Below are 12,634 nucleotides of genomic sequence, written 5' to 3'. Positions count from 1 at the left end.
TTCCTGGAAGGCGCGGGAAAAAACAAAATCGATACCCCAAAAATGATACTTTCGAAAGCATTTTAGAGCACTTGTTTTATTTATTTTTCCATGACTTCCACAAATGTGATCTCATGTTGAAATTTTTCAAGCTCTTTGAACATTTGCCAAAAAAATTCACACAAACAATTATTTGTTTTTGATTTTTTTTCAATTTTACTGTTCACCCAAGCTCATTTGAGCTCGGGCTGAGAAGGTGACTTTCCGGAGCTAGTGGATGACATGCCTGAGTGAGAAAGCAAGCAAAAAAGAATGGAAAGGTCCATTCTAGGTCGAGCTCCACTATACCCTTTATCCTAGGCGTCTACTCGTGTCATGATCTGTGTGGCACATGACAACCTCCTGACAGTGCTAGCATCATTTGCCTCGTGATAAAACTCTTGTAATTTCAAAGGATATATGTGCATCAGTCGTTGGTTCCCGATTCTTTTGAAAATCTTATCACACTCTTGCTCATCATTTATTCTGACTAGTAGAATGCCCGTGCGTTGCCACGGGCTAACAAAATATATGCACAACAAAAAATATGCTACTAAAAATGTATATACAAAGAGAAATGTCATGTGATATGGGAGTGATAGACAATTGACATGTGATGATATTTCATACTTGTGATGCGGTAGATAAATGCATCTCCTCGTCATCTTTCTCTTCCCCTCCCTATCTCACTATCTTTTCTTCTTGGTGTGTTTCTCATGGGGGCAAGCATAATCATTGATATGAATAGTCATGAAAATATCAGATCACTACAACCAACAATCTATCATCTGCTCCAAAATTGACACCTATGCTTATCATACATACCAGAAAAAACAACTACAACGTTGCAGTCAAAACAAAATTTTGAAAGAGTATTAATGGACCGGGCATTGACAAAATGATTCTGTTAGTGTAACGCAGACCAAATGACATGGCACACACACCAATCTATTCGGGAGGGTTACATTAATCAGACAATTTGTTCAGCACATGGTAGCTATATAAATAGTCCAAATATCATTCATGTTGACAAAAATTAGCAATGCTCACAGCTACATACGAAATTGGCCAGAGACAATTTTCTAGCATCTTCTATTTTTACACAGCGTCACATGCCAAGTTTCCAAAGATTGAACTTAATAAAGACATGCCTTCACGTCCATGCATGAGCTTTAGTATCGATCTGCCCAATAAATTGCTCCGATGCTGGCGACGAATCTTTCGTTCGAGCTTCTATAGCCCCTCCGCTGCACAGATCAGGCCGTCTCCACTCACTCGCCTCATAGGCAGCAGCTGCTCCACGTGTTGATCCACTCATACTCACTCCCCTCGTAGGAATACTGAACCATAAAAATATTTTCAGAGTATCAGGATTGTATCATGAATTATGTTCACTTCTATCAACACCTCAAGACACAAAGCTTTTGTGTTTGGTAAGAAAATTCAGCAGATATGAAGGTAAAATGAAATCATCAATATAATTCCCACCTAGACTACTGCATGGAACATACATGAAATGTCACGGAAACTGTTGAAACTTACTTCTCTGGAACAATAATACAGAGCGTTCAATACTGACTTGCACATAATACGCAATTAGCACGCAGGTTTCATCCAGTATGCAGATGTGGCGAACAGGAGCACGTACTTGGACAGAGCATACCGCATGGGGGCGAGGCTCCAGTCCAACACTTCCCCAGCCCTCCGATTTTATTACAGTACTTTGTATGTCATAGGTGGCCTTTATTCACACGTCTAGTACTATTTTTCATTGACACAGATGATATCTTAAATAAAACTTCCTAGACTATTACCTCAAATACAAGCTCCTTTCATTCATATTTGTGGAGCACTTCTCAAAATATACCAAAATCTGAAAGTAACTAAATCACAGTATTTAACCTATTTTATCTTCTTGGCAAATGAAAGTATAGCTATAGCTTTGTATCAAAAGTGACAGAAGAATTCAACAGCAGTACATTAACTGAGACCTCGAGTATGGGAAGTGTTTCTGTCCAAGTACACACACACACACAGAGAGATATATATCTTGGGAGAATATTGCCTTGAGGCAAGCAAATAACAAATTATAAATTACAAATTTGACAAGCATGTTGGTTGATATTTAAACAGGGTAATAAATAAACCAAGATGTGAGACTATTCTATGGTGTACCTAATCAAAAATAAAATCCTTTGTGATTCAGTTTTATATATGTAACTGTAGAAAAATATTGACATCCGCAAGAGATTAAAAAAAGCACCATGTCATACCTACACGTATTTGATTGGTTCCCATGTTCTATCCACCTTCCCATTCTCCACTAATTCCTCCTTCAAGTCTCCATCTTCAGACTGAATTCAATCATATCTGAAGCTCATGCATCCTCCTATTTGTATTGGTCTTCGTATGGTCTTCCTACCTTTTGTATTGCCTGCATTTATAGCACAGATCTAAATTTTGCAACCAAGATTTGAGTTCCCAATTAATATGATGTGTTACAAATTTTGTAGAGTACTAATAATTTCTAACGACCATTGTTGGCTTTGCTTTCTTCTACTCGGAAATACCAGAGCATCTTACAAAAATGAGGCTTTCCAATACTACTCTTTACAAGTTTAATCCAAGAAGCTCCACGACCAATTGTAAAGAAAAAGGACAACCAAAAATCAATTTACCCGCACTTTACCAAATTTGGCAAAAATACTCTTTGAAGTCCTCCCTTAAAACTATTTCTTTATGAAGCCGAATCTACATGATTCTATTCTGCAAGAGACACCACTCTTAAGAGAAATAAAATAAAATAGGAACTTAAGAGGTCATCTGGCAAGACATAAAAAAACAATGACTACCATGCAGCAAAAATAGCATCAAGACCAGGTGCGAGTTCACACACCCTTATGATGATCTGGTATAGTTCCTAGGGCTGAAATTAGGGAGGAATTTGCAGTAACATTAAACCTGAGCATGCTTACCAATGAGGCGTTGATACAAACTGGATTCTGTCCTGTGCATCTCACTCTTCCAATAAGAAACGTAAAACCAACCTAGAATAGCATATCCGCATAGTCAGGGTAAGACCGGAATCCAAATGCAAGAGGATCAGCGCATAACTTTATGCCCAAAAACAAACATGTCATCCTTCTGTTGTTAGTATCAACTACGTACAGATTATTATACAAGATTTCCATTGCCCTGAACATTAGTACAAGAGACGAAAAGGAAACCTATAAACTAAGAAGATTTCCACAATAAACAGAAGCAGCTACTACTATGCATTATATCCCACAATTAATTTATGATGCTAGCGAAGCTGTACAGGAGCCCAAAAGGAAACCTATAGTATTAAGTGCAGACTTCATCTGAATAGCCTTGCTTGTTCGGCGTTCCTAGTTATTGTGCAGACTTTAATCCTAATTTAACCGACCTCATCCGGGTCTCGAATCAAATGTACCACAGCTCAAAGAGCCGCAAATCTATAGATATACTAAAGAGCGGCAGCTTTCTTTGCTTCAGCCTTCTGCCCTAAAATATCAAGCGCCCATTGCCCTGAACATTAGTACAAGAGACGACTTTGAATATATCTTCCGCCCTAAAGATATATTCAGTGTTCTGCTTGCTTCAAGCTCTGAAAACAACACGGACGCCACAACACATGATAGTGAGGATTTACTGAACCACACGTGCAGCATTTAAAAGGTGTGCATTACCACATCATCATTTATCTAAAATATGATGGCCACATATAGTTTAGTAGTACAACATAGAGAAAAGCATACATGTATTTTAGAGCTGGAAGGAATCACAGAAGCATGAGCATTGCTCGTAGACTATAAATCCAAAGCCACAAAAAATCTCAAGAACTAAATGAAGTTGGTCTGACATAGCTTCTAGCTGAGTAGCCAAGGTCTAGGATTTGAACCTCAGGCTGGTGACAACGGCAGAATCCAAGTCATTCCAATGGCACAATGGATCTGAATCAATGAACGACGCTGACGATGGATCCCTACATCACAATGAACAGATGCAGATGTTTCAGTCGGGACTGGGGGTGCATCAAGAACTTAGGAATTTGAGCAAATGTGGGTTGATGGAGATGTGAGGAAGCATGTATAACTGGTTACTACCTTGTAGAACTTGTGCTAGGATCTAGATAACACCGGCTTCTGAAGGTCTTCAGGGTGCTGAGCTGCAGGTCTTCAGGGTTTATAATGCCAGCCAGAATTTTCAGCCTCTCTGTGTAGGGCACGTTGTTGTCCCCCGGGAACCCCTTGACCTTCTTCGTTTCCTCATTCATCACACTCTGCATAACCATGAACTCATCAGAAATTTGTTCAGGCGTACTCAAAATGGGTTATATTATGATGCCATTGAAATGCAATTAATTTGGCTTACCTTGATGCTGTCCTTGAGCCGAGGAGAAATCTCCTTGTCAAAGCTGTCGAATATCTACAAACACAGGACCGGGCTTACACCGTCGCCGTCGTTCTCACCGAACATGGTAGTGGGATAGGTAGGCAACTGTACAGATCATTTAATAACCTCTTGAGCTCAGACCAACAAATCATTTTTCTCAAAAAAATGTACTAAGCAATCAACACTACTTGGTTAAGTAGGTGAAGAAACATGAGAAAATTACCTGAACGCTCACAATGAGAAGCGAAGGGAAGGAGTTATGGGGATTCAGCGACGGGAGCGCAATGTGGCACACCTTCCTTGCGCGGGCAAACATGTCTGCTTCAATCGGGGTGTAGGGGGACTAGTTTGGGGCTAGGGATTTCCTGTTGTCTCTGCAATCAATTTCGAAAGATTCAGTCAGGCATCCAGATAGAAGATATACACAGTGGATGAATGCATATCAGGAGTCTCAGTAACATTGCTTCTTACTTGAAGAGGCCTTTCCCCCTCTGACTCTGAACACCGACGGCTCGAGGACCGACCAGCAGCCTTCCGACGGTTTCTCGTCGGTCGAATACGGCAGCCTCAAGCCCGCTCTCGGCGGGTACAGGTACTTCGCCGAGCCAGCTGAATTTATCGTCAGTTTTGTCAGCAAAGCATAAACGAAATGCTGATGAACAATTTAAATGGTACTGCTGGATAAGTAGATGAAAGTGCTGTTGTTGACTCACTCATTTCGGTCATTTCATCGCCCTCGTACGATCTCCTCTGGAAGGAGAGCCTGACGATGGCCGATTTCTTCCTCGGGTGGTGCGGGCTGAACCTGGCGACCGACATCCTCCGGACCTTGTAGCTCGGGACCAAGCCCTGGAAAGGCCGAGGCGAGCACGACGCCGCAGCCTGCCGTTCTTTCAGGCTACCAACAACAACAGGAGCAGCAGCATCCGGATCTTCGCTTTTCACCGGGGGTCGGAGGAGTCACCATGGCACGCCTCCACGTCCACCAAGCACACCGCGTCCTTGCACGGCGACGCGTTTGTGCCGCCAGCAACGTCTTCCGGGAGACGGGGAGAGGATCTGGATTTACACGGATGGGGAGCATCTGATGCTGAGTACACTGCGAGCCTGAAACTGCACTGCAGGGCATGAGAAACCGGGCGAGCAGAATACCTCCACTGACGCTGGAGTAATCGTTGTCGTCCTTGGAGCCGGCCGAGTCTCCCAACATGCTGAAGGAGTCGTACCACGCCTCATCGCAGATCACTGCAAAAACAAAACAAAAATCAGGGGTCTAGTCGAGCACGTTGGCGCCGGCCGGAGAAAATGAGGCAAACAAACATCAGCGGCATCTCCAGCTAAATCAAAGGAGAAATCTCTACTACCTGGTGGCTGGTGCTTGATGGATGCAAAACTGGGTGGATGGATCTCGCAGCTGGCGGACGGCCATCCTTCAACCTGGCTCGGCTTGTGAGGATGGCGGCGACGGTTGTCAGCCCGCGTGGCCTAGGCTACGGGGTGAAAACAGTGTCACGACGCACGAGGACAGTGAGGCACGGGCGCTCTGGTTGGGGCTCGACAGTGTTGAGCAGCCTGGATCTGAGAGAGATGGTGCCACAGAGAGGAGATGAGTGATCACGACGCCCAACCGTGGCCTGGGGCAAGGCCTTGACCGGCGTGCATGGGCTGGCGGCGGCGCATGGAGAGCAGGCGGCGTGCTTGGGCCGGCGGCACCTGGAGGGCTGGTGCCGTCGCGGAGGAGCGGCTGTAGGCGAGGACCGGAGGAGGTGGGGAATGGGGTGCGGAGTGCGGAGAGGCCGGCGGCGGACACGTCTCGGCGCATCGTGCATCCTGCTGTCCCTCGTCTCTTCCCTTGTGCGGCGGCTAGGATTTGCGGAGGGAGAGCAGCCTCGTTTGTGCGAGGGGGCTTCGCTCCCTGGTTCGGGCGATGGGTTGTCGGTCGATTTTTTTTTCTTAGGTGCGAGGGGATCGTGGAAGGTGGGAGGAGGACGAAAAAAAACCTACGAAAAAAACCGAACGAAAGTGGGGGGACGAAAATTAACCGGCGGAGACTATCAACTGCTCCATTAGAAGTAGAGATTAATTTCGTAAAATTTGTGCATCTGTCGGTGCCAACGTGCTCAGGTCCACGACTCATGGCCGCTTCTACCTCCTCCAACCTTGTCTTCGCACCAGCGTCCTGAATGAGCTTATCCCCTCACTTGCTGCCTCACGGTCTTGGCACGAAGATTATGCTTGGGATATATGAAGTACTCCCTCATATGGATCGGAGCGAGTAGTTTAATTTGGCATCAATAGAAATAGTCGAGATATGTGAGGAGCTGGTAGGATTCACATGCTCAAATGAGGACGCAAAAAGAATAATTAGTGGAGGGATCGTATTTCTCTTTTTCTTGCAGGTAGGGGAAGATCACATAGACTCCATATCACGCCCTACACTGTGAGTATTAAAGCACTTCATGTCCTGTGAGTAATTAAAACACTTCATGTGACGCCCTACACCTTCACTAGCATTTAGAGCAACATGTCCTCCTGTTGATCCGTCAATATATAAACGGGACTCATCCACACTTTTCTTTTTAGAAAAGAAGGAGGACCCCCGGCCTCTGCATCTAGACGATGCATGTAGCAACTTTATTAATTATGCACACAAGACCTTACAAAGTCATACAACAGTAAGACTAAAGCCACCGTCTGCCACTACTCCTATACAGTTGATGAAGGGATGCTGATAGTCTGGGCCTAATACCAAATAGATCTCACAGCCAAACCTAACATCTAAGACCTGAGGTCCCAACCAGGACGCCTGCCAGGTATGGGGCACCCACCAGTCCGGCGCACTCCTCAACCAGGACGCCTGCCGGGTATGAGGCCGCCGCAGCCACCTGCCACCAATCCATCTTCAGATTTGTACTACTGCATCTACCTTGCCCGGTCTAGCTGCCGTCGAAGCCACCACGGCGCCAGACAGCGTTACCCTCCTGCGCAAGTCCATCATCGCACATCAGACGCCTCATCTCCAGAGCGCCATGCCATCGAGATCTGTCATCATCAATGTGCATGATGAAGCACCGCTCCACCAAAAACGTCGTCCACTGGTCCCTCGAGCCCGCGTACACCTCCAAGAAAGACGCCCCCAAGGGGGAATGACACAAACGCGCTGCCGTCTTCTGATCCATCGATCTAGGGTTTCCCCCGGAGGTAGCAGAACGTAGTCTAGAACTTCTCGACGGTGATGCCTTCAAGAAGGGAACGACACCGTATAGCGCCGCCACCGCCGGCTTTGGCATCTAGCCAAGAGCAAGTTTTCACCCAGATCTGCTCGAAGAACTCCATCTGCTTCTTGTGCACGGACCGCCGCCTTCTCTGTCGAAGACTAGACCAAGGATCCAGCTGTCGCTGTCATATCCATGTAGCCAGCACCGGGAGATGATGACACTCTCCCTGTACTAGATCTAGCACGAACCGAAGCAGATCGAGTCGGAGACGATGATGCCCCTAGATCTCTGGCAGACCAGCGAGCCGCCGGCCCCGCCGCATCCAGATCGCCGGCCACGCTGGGCTGCCGCCACCCCCGCGCCGTCCAGGTCGGAGAGGGAGCCGCCGACCGCGCACAGGGGCCACCACCGCCTGCACACGCCGGAGCTCTGCCGCGATCCCAGCGCCCGCCACCACCTGCCGAGGCCCGCCGCCGTGCGCCGCATGACCCGCCACCGCTCGCCGAGTTCTTCCACCTCACGCCCGACCGCGAGCGCCGCAAGACGTTGCCGCCTGCCGCCTAGATCCGTCGCCCATGGAGGAAGGGGAGTCGGGAGAGGAAGTCCCCCGCCACCGCCGTCTGCCACGCGGGTTTCACCCGGCGGCGGCGCGAGGAGGGGAGGAGGAGTGGGCGGCGGCGGCGCCTAGGGTTAGAACGCCCCCGAGTCGCCTGGACTATCAATTAGCTAGTATATTGTATATACACATCCAAACTACCATGCGTGTGTTAGGTTTAATCTTGACTAGGTTAATTAGGTTAATCGTGATCAAGGTGGACGGTGACTAGGCTGCTGTGTAGTAACGTATTGGAGTCAACTTCGTGTACTAGCAGGAGTCCAGGAGTCCGGTTTAGGACTTGCGTGTCCACGTGTTTAGGGTGTAGTTCTTGTGCGAGTAGGTTTTGGAAACTTGGGTCGGTTGGTTCAGCATATATATATATATATACTAGTAGAATGCCCGTACGTTGCCACGGGTTTTTGAAATATTTTGCTGGAGTAATATAAACATAATGCATGTTAAACTTCACATGCTAGAGAAAAGATAACACGAACACAATCGGGTAATAATTGAAGTACACTTTTCATGCAATGTAAATTGATAACAGAAAGGCAATTTGAAGATGTATACATATGACTGATTATCCAACTAAATTTTTTTACAAATTAAGATCTACTTGATGTGCTTAAGAAATTCTCACAATATCAGAAATATTGTTTTTAGCTCCATTTGCATAATATTTGAGTGAGTATAATAAAAACTTCTTTCTCGACTCATACCCATTCCGCACAAGCAATATTATCTAGTTAGCACAAATACTTCACGTCAAATGTCTTAAAATATGTAATAGAGAGTACTCATAGTACAAACCGGATGAACAATTCTTTACCATCCCACCAGAGCATAAAATAAAAAGTAAAATAGCCGAACACATCCCTGCCATTTCCTAAATTAATTTTATCTTGAATATAGTGATAAAAAAATGCATGTATTTTGAATGTTATGATAATGAAATATATAAATTTACCAGTCTATACTCGTTGGAATACCAAGCGGAAATAACGCTGTCATCTAGATACATCTGAATGCCCGTGCGTTGCCATGGAACAACAAATTTAATACATTAATAAAAAAATCATTTTAATTCACAACATGTCACTTGCAGCTTATGATTTATTTGCAACAAATATCATTATGTACACGCTAACACGTATATTATCTAGACAAAATCCATGACTGCATTCAAATTTGAGGTGGTATAATTTTATGACACATAACACGTATATTATCAATTTAATTTGGTGGTCAAAGTTAAATCACACAGAGAGTGTATACACGCTACTTTTCTTACAAAATTTGATCTATGAATACATCTTCTCTTCCCCCCTGCAATCCATCTCCTCAGCTTTGCCGCAAGCTTTTTTTGCAATAAAAGCCACACTTTAATAAGAAAATGAGAAGTACATCATTTGGTAATAACCACACATTCAACAATGGACTTGAATGCCGCTAACTCTGCTCTGCACTACAACGGGATCTGCCTTTGCCATACAAGACGCTTCCAGCAACATCACAACAAATGCTCTGTCAGCTAACAATCATAGAAACATCTGTCATAATGGTTAAATGGTGCTTTTGTTGACACTTGTATACATATCGTCGCCATATTTCAATGGGCATACACTTCTTGCCATGTGTTACATCAAAATATATGACCGCAACATCTGCTCTCCTTCCCCTCCTTCCCCTCCTTCCGTCTGCCACCAAGACAGGGACCTAGACTTTGTGCTGCTCTTATTGATTTAATGAAAAAAGTTATTTATCTCTGTAGAACACAAATGCTTAGATAGCATCTGCATGTCAGGGAAGGATAATGTGGCTTGGATAGCATCTGCAAGTTAGGGAAGAATTATGCGACCGTGTAATATTTGGACAGGAACAAAAGTCATGAAAACATAAAAGTAAAGTCCATGAAGACACAAACGATATAGTCTTATCACTTCTCAGGTTTTAACTTTCTTATTAGTGTACCAAATTGGCTCAAATATCTACCTATAGTCTGAAAAATAAGAATGTACGAGATCACGCAATCAAGATGGAGGTTGTCATGCATTTTTCTCTGTGCAGATCATCAACATGAATACACAGGTACATAAACAGAAAAATGATGAAATGGAACTTATTCAGCTGATTGGTCTTAGAGCATTGTATAAAATTGATACTCCCTCCGATCCATACTACTTGTCTCAAACAGATGTATCTAGCATTGATATACATCTAGATACATCCGTTTCAGCGACAACTAATATGGATCAGTGGGAGTAATAGATCATGCAGTCAAGGGAACAATGGACAAAGCACTAAACATTCCTTGGGTGCTCACACACTCGACAAGTGGACGGTACTCTTAAATAACTATGATAAAGGGATTTCATCCAAAAATACTATGTTGCAGAAGATTTTCTGGAATATCAATCTAAAGGAGCTAAATTATCAAAGCTATAGAATGATTGGCTCGATATCTTGTCTACAATTTAAGATTAACAATTATTTGACAGTTTCTCATCAAGCGGGGCTTTAAATACTGATTGTTCCATTCTTGACGTGGAGTTCAAACGGCGCAGTGAGAATTTCTACTCAAAAATTAAGATGACGTATTGACATGCAAGTTCAATTTAAAGGTTAACTTTAATGCCAACCATAAATCGACTGGAAGTGCATCTACGCATGGATGTTATGGAGCTTTCAAGTAGTAACAATAAAGTGCAGAGATAATAGTGTACCTCTAAACGTAAGACCATCCAAGTAACAATATTTTTGTTGTCAGTACAAATGCAGTTGATGTTGCCAAAATAATTCATCTTCTTGGTCCATAAAAGAGGAGAAACTTAACACCAAAACATCTTATCATAAGTGATCCAAGTTGTTTTCTTGCGAGAGTGGGAATTCTTGGAATATCCTTTAACCAAATAGTTCGAAATGGACATCACTTTATTCAAGGAGTTCGTTCGATGGAATTTACCTTTTCACATAGCAGGAGCAGAAATCTGTGAGGATGAATGTCTGCATGATTTGTGACAGGAGAACTATAGCCCGCCAGCACGAAGCCAACATACAGCCACGAGTAAGCAAAACCTATAGAAGACATTTTAGTATTTAACGATCAACGCTTCCACAAAAAAGTCTATGACAGCCCAGCTTTTTTATTCTTATAAAAGAAAAGTACCAGGAACACCTGCGTTTTACAGAGCAAACTAATGGCAGAGGTAAAAACAAATCCTGACGGATCAACACAACAGCCTGCTGGGAACAAAAGAGCACGGAGCAGGCGCACACATAAAAAAAAAGGAGTGCAGTCCATCATATATAGACTTGGTTTTTGTCTTGAACAACTCAAGCTGCTTCCAAGTGGACACATGTACACCTGTATTTGGAATTCAGAATTCCTTGAGATGCCATCATGAGCAAGTATCAGTTTTGATCCATAAAACACATGGTCTCTCTTTTTCTAATCATTATACATCCTATAACATCATTAAATGTTATCAATCTATATCTATAAAAGATGCAAAATATCAATCAAATTACGATCTCAACTTTGGAATGAAAGTGAAATCGAGTCATGATATCTCGCTGAATTCGACATTGCATATGTTGTCCAACTTGAGTTCAAGTAGTCACCAGCAAGACCCTGCTAACTAACCTCATACATAACCTTTACCTCTAGATCTAAAATGGCGAACTTGCACAGAAATTGGAACTAATTTTTAGCATAGAGGGAAAGGGGAGATGAGCACTCACCTGCCACGTTGCATGACCTTCATCGACCCAGCAGCATTCCAAGCCAAGATATGCCCTCAGTGTTCTAAAAATCTGCAGAACATCCTGTAAAACATTAAGTGTATCCTACATACAGAACAGGAGCAAGATCGATGCATGCCTGTAAAATCAAGAACCACTAAATCTGATTCATACACAAAAGAACATGGGAGAGCTTATGATATCCTGCTAGGCTACAGCCAGCACCGCCCCTCCACCACGACCTCCTCGTCAGTCCCGTGGCCAGTAGCCACATTAACGTGAGGAGACGCGGGGGTGCAGACCGGCGAATATAAACGATGCATGTAACAGTTGAGATATAGAAAAATAAAGAGAATCACTCAAACTGGGAGGGCCAGGACGTTGTTCTCTAGGCGATAATGGATTCGTGAAATAAAGCCGGGGGGGGGGGGGGGGGGGGGGCTATTTTGTCATAATGGATCCGTGAAATCTGTGGACAAGAAAAGAGATTCACCACGGGTGACTTCATGTTAACTGACACTACACAGTAACTGGGAAGCTTTATAAAAGATGCAAGCCTTAGTATTCGTTCAAGATCATAATAAGAAATTGTAATTTAAGGTAAAGACGTCTCAGCAAGTTCATGAGTTGGCCTCACCTTGGA

At 44.0% G+C, this 12,634-nt stretch overlaps 1 long non-coding RNA gene across 1 annotated transcript; it reads right to left on the bottom strand.

Annotated features, from left to right (window-relative positions):
* Positions 1-950: 950 nt before the first annotated feature.
* On the bottom strand, positions 951-4,811 carry LOC109735859 (uncharacterized). The gene is made up of 7 exons (XR_012183449.1): positions 4,658-4,811; positions 4,414-4,539; positions 4,146-4,321; positions 3,798-4,024; positions 2,994-3,065; positions 2,292-2,452; positions 951-1,358 (listed from the first exon to the last, which is right to left on the bottom strand). It is a non-coding gene; the product is annotated as an uncharacterized lncRNA (long non-coding RNA).
* Positions 4,812-12,634: the final 7,823 nt, after the last annotated feature.

Source organism: Aegilops tauschii, chromosome 5 (assembly GCF_002575655.3).
Source record: "Aegilops tauschii subsp. strangulata cultivar AL8/78 chromosome 5, Aet v6.0, whole genome shotgun sequence".
NCBI lineage: Eukaryota > Viridiplantae > Streptophyta > Magnoliopsida > Poales > Poaceae > Aegilops > Aegilops tauschii.
This window is presented reverse-complemented; position numbering and strand designations above follow the sequence as displayed.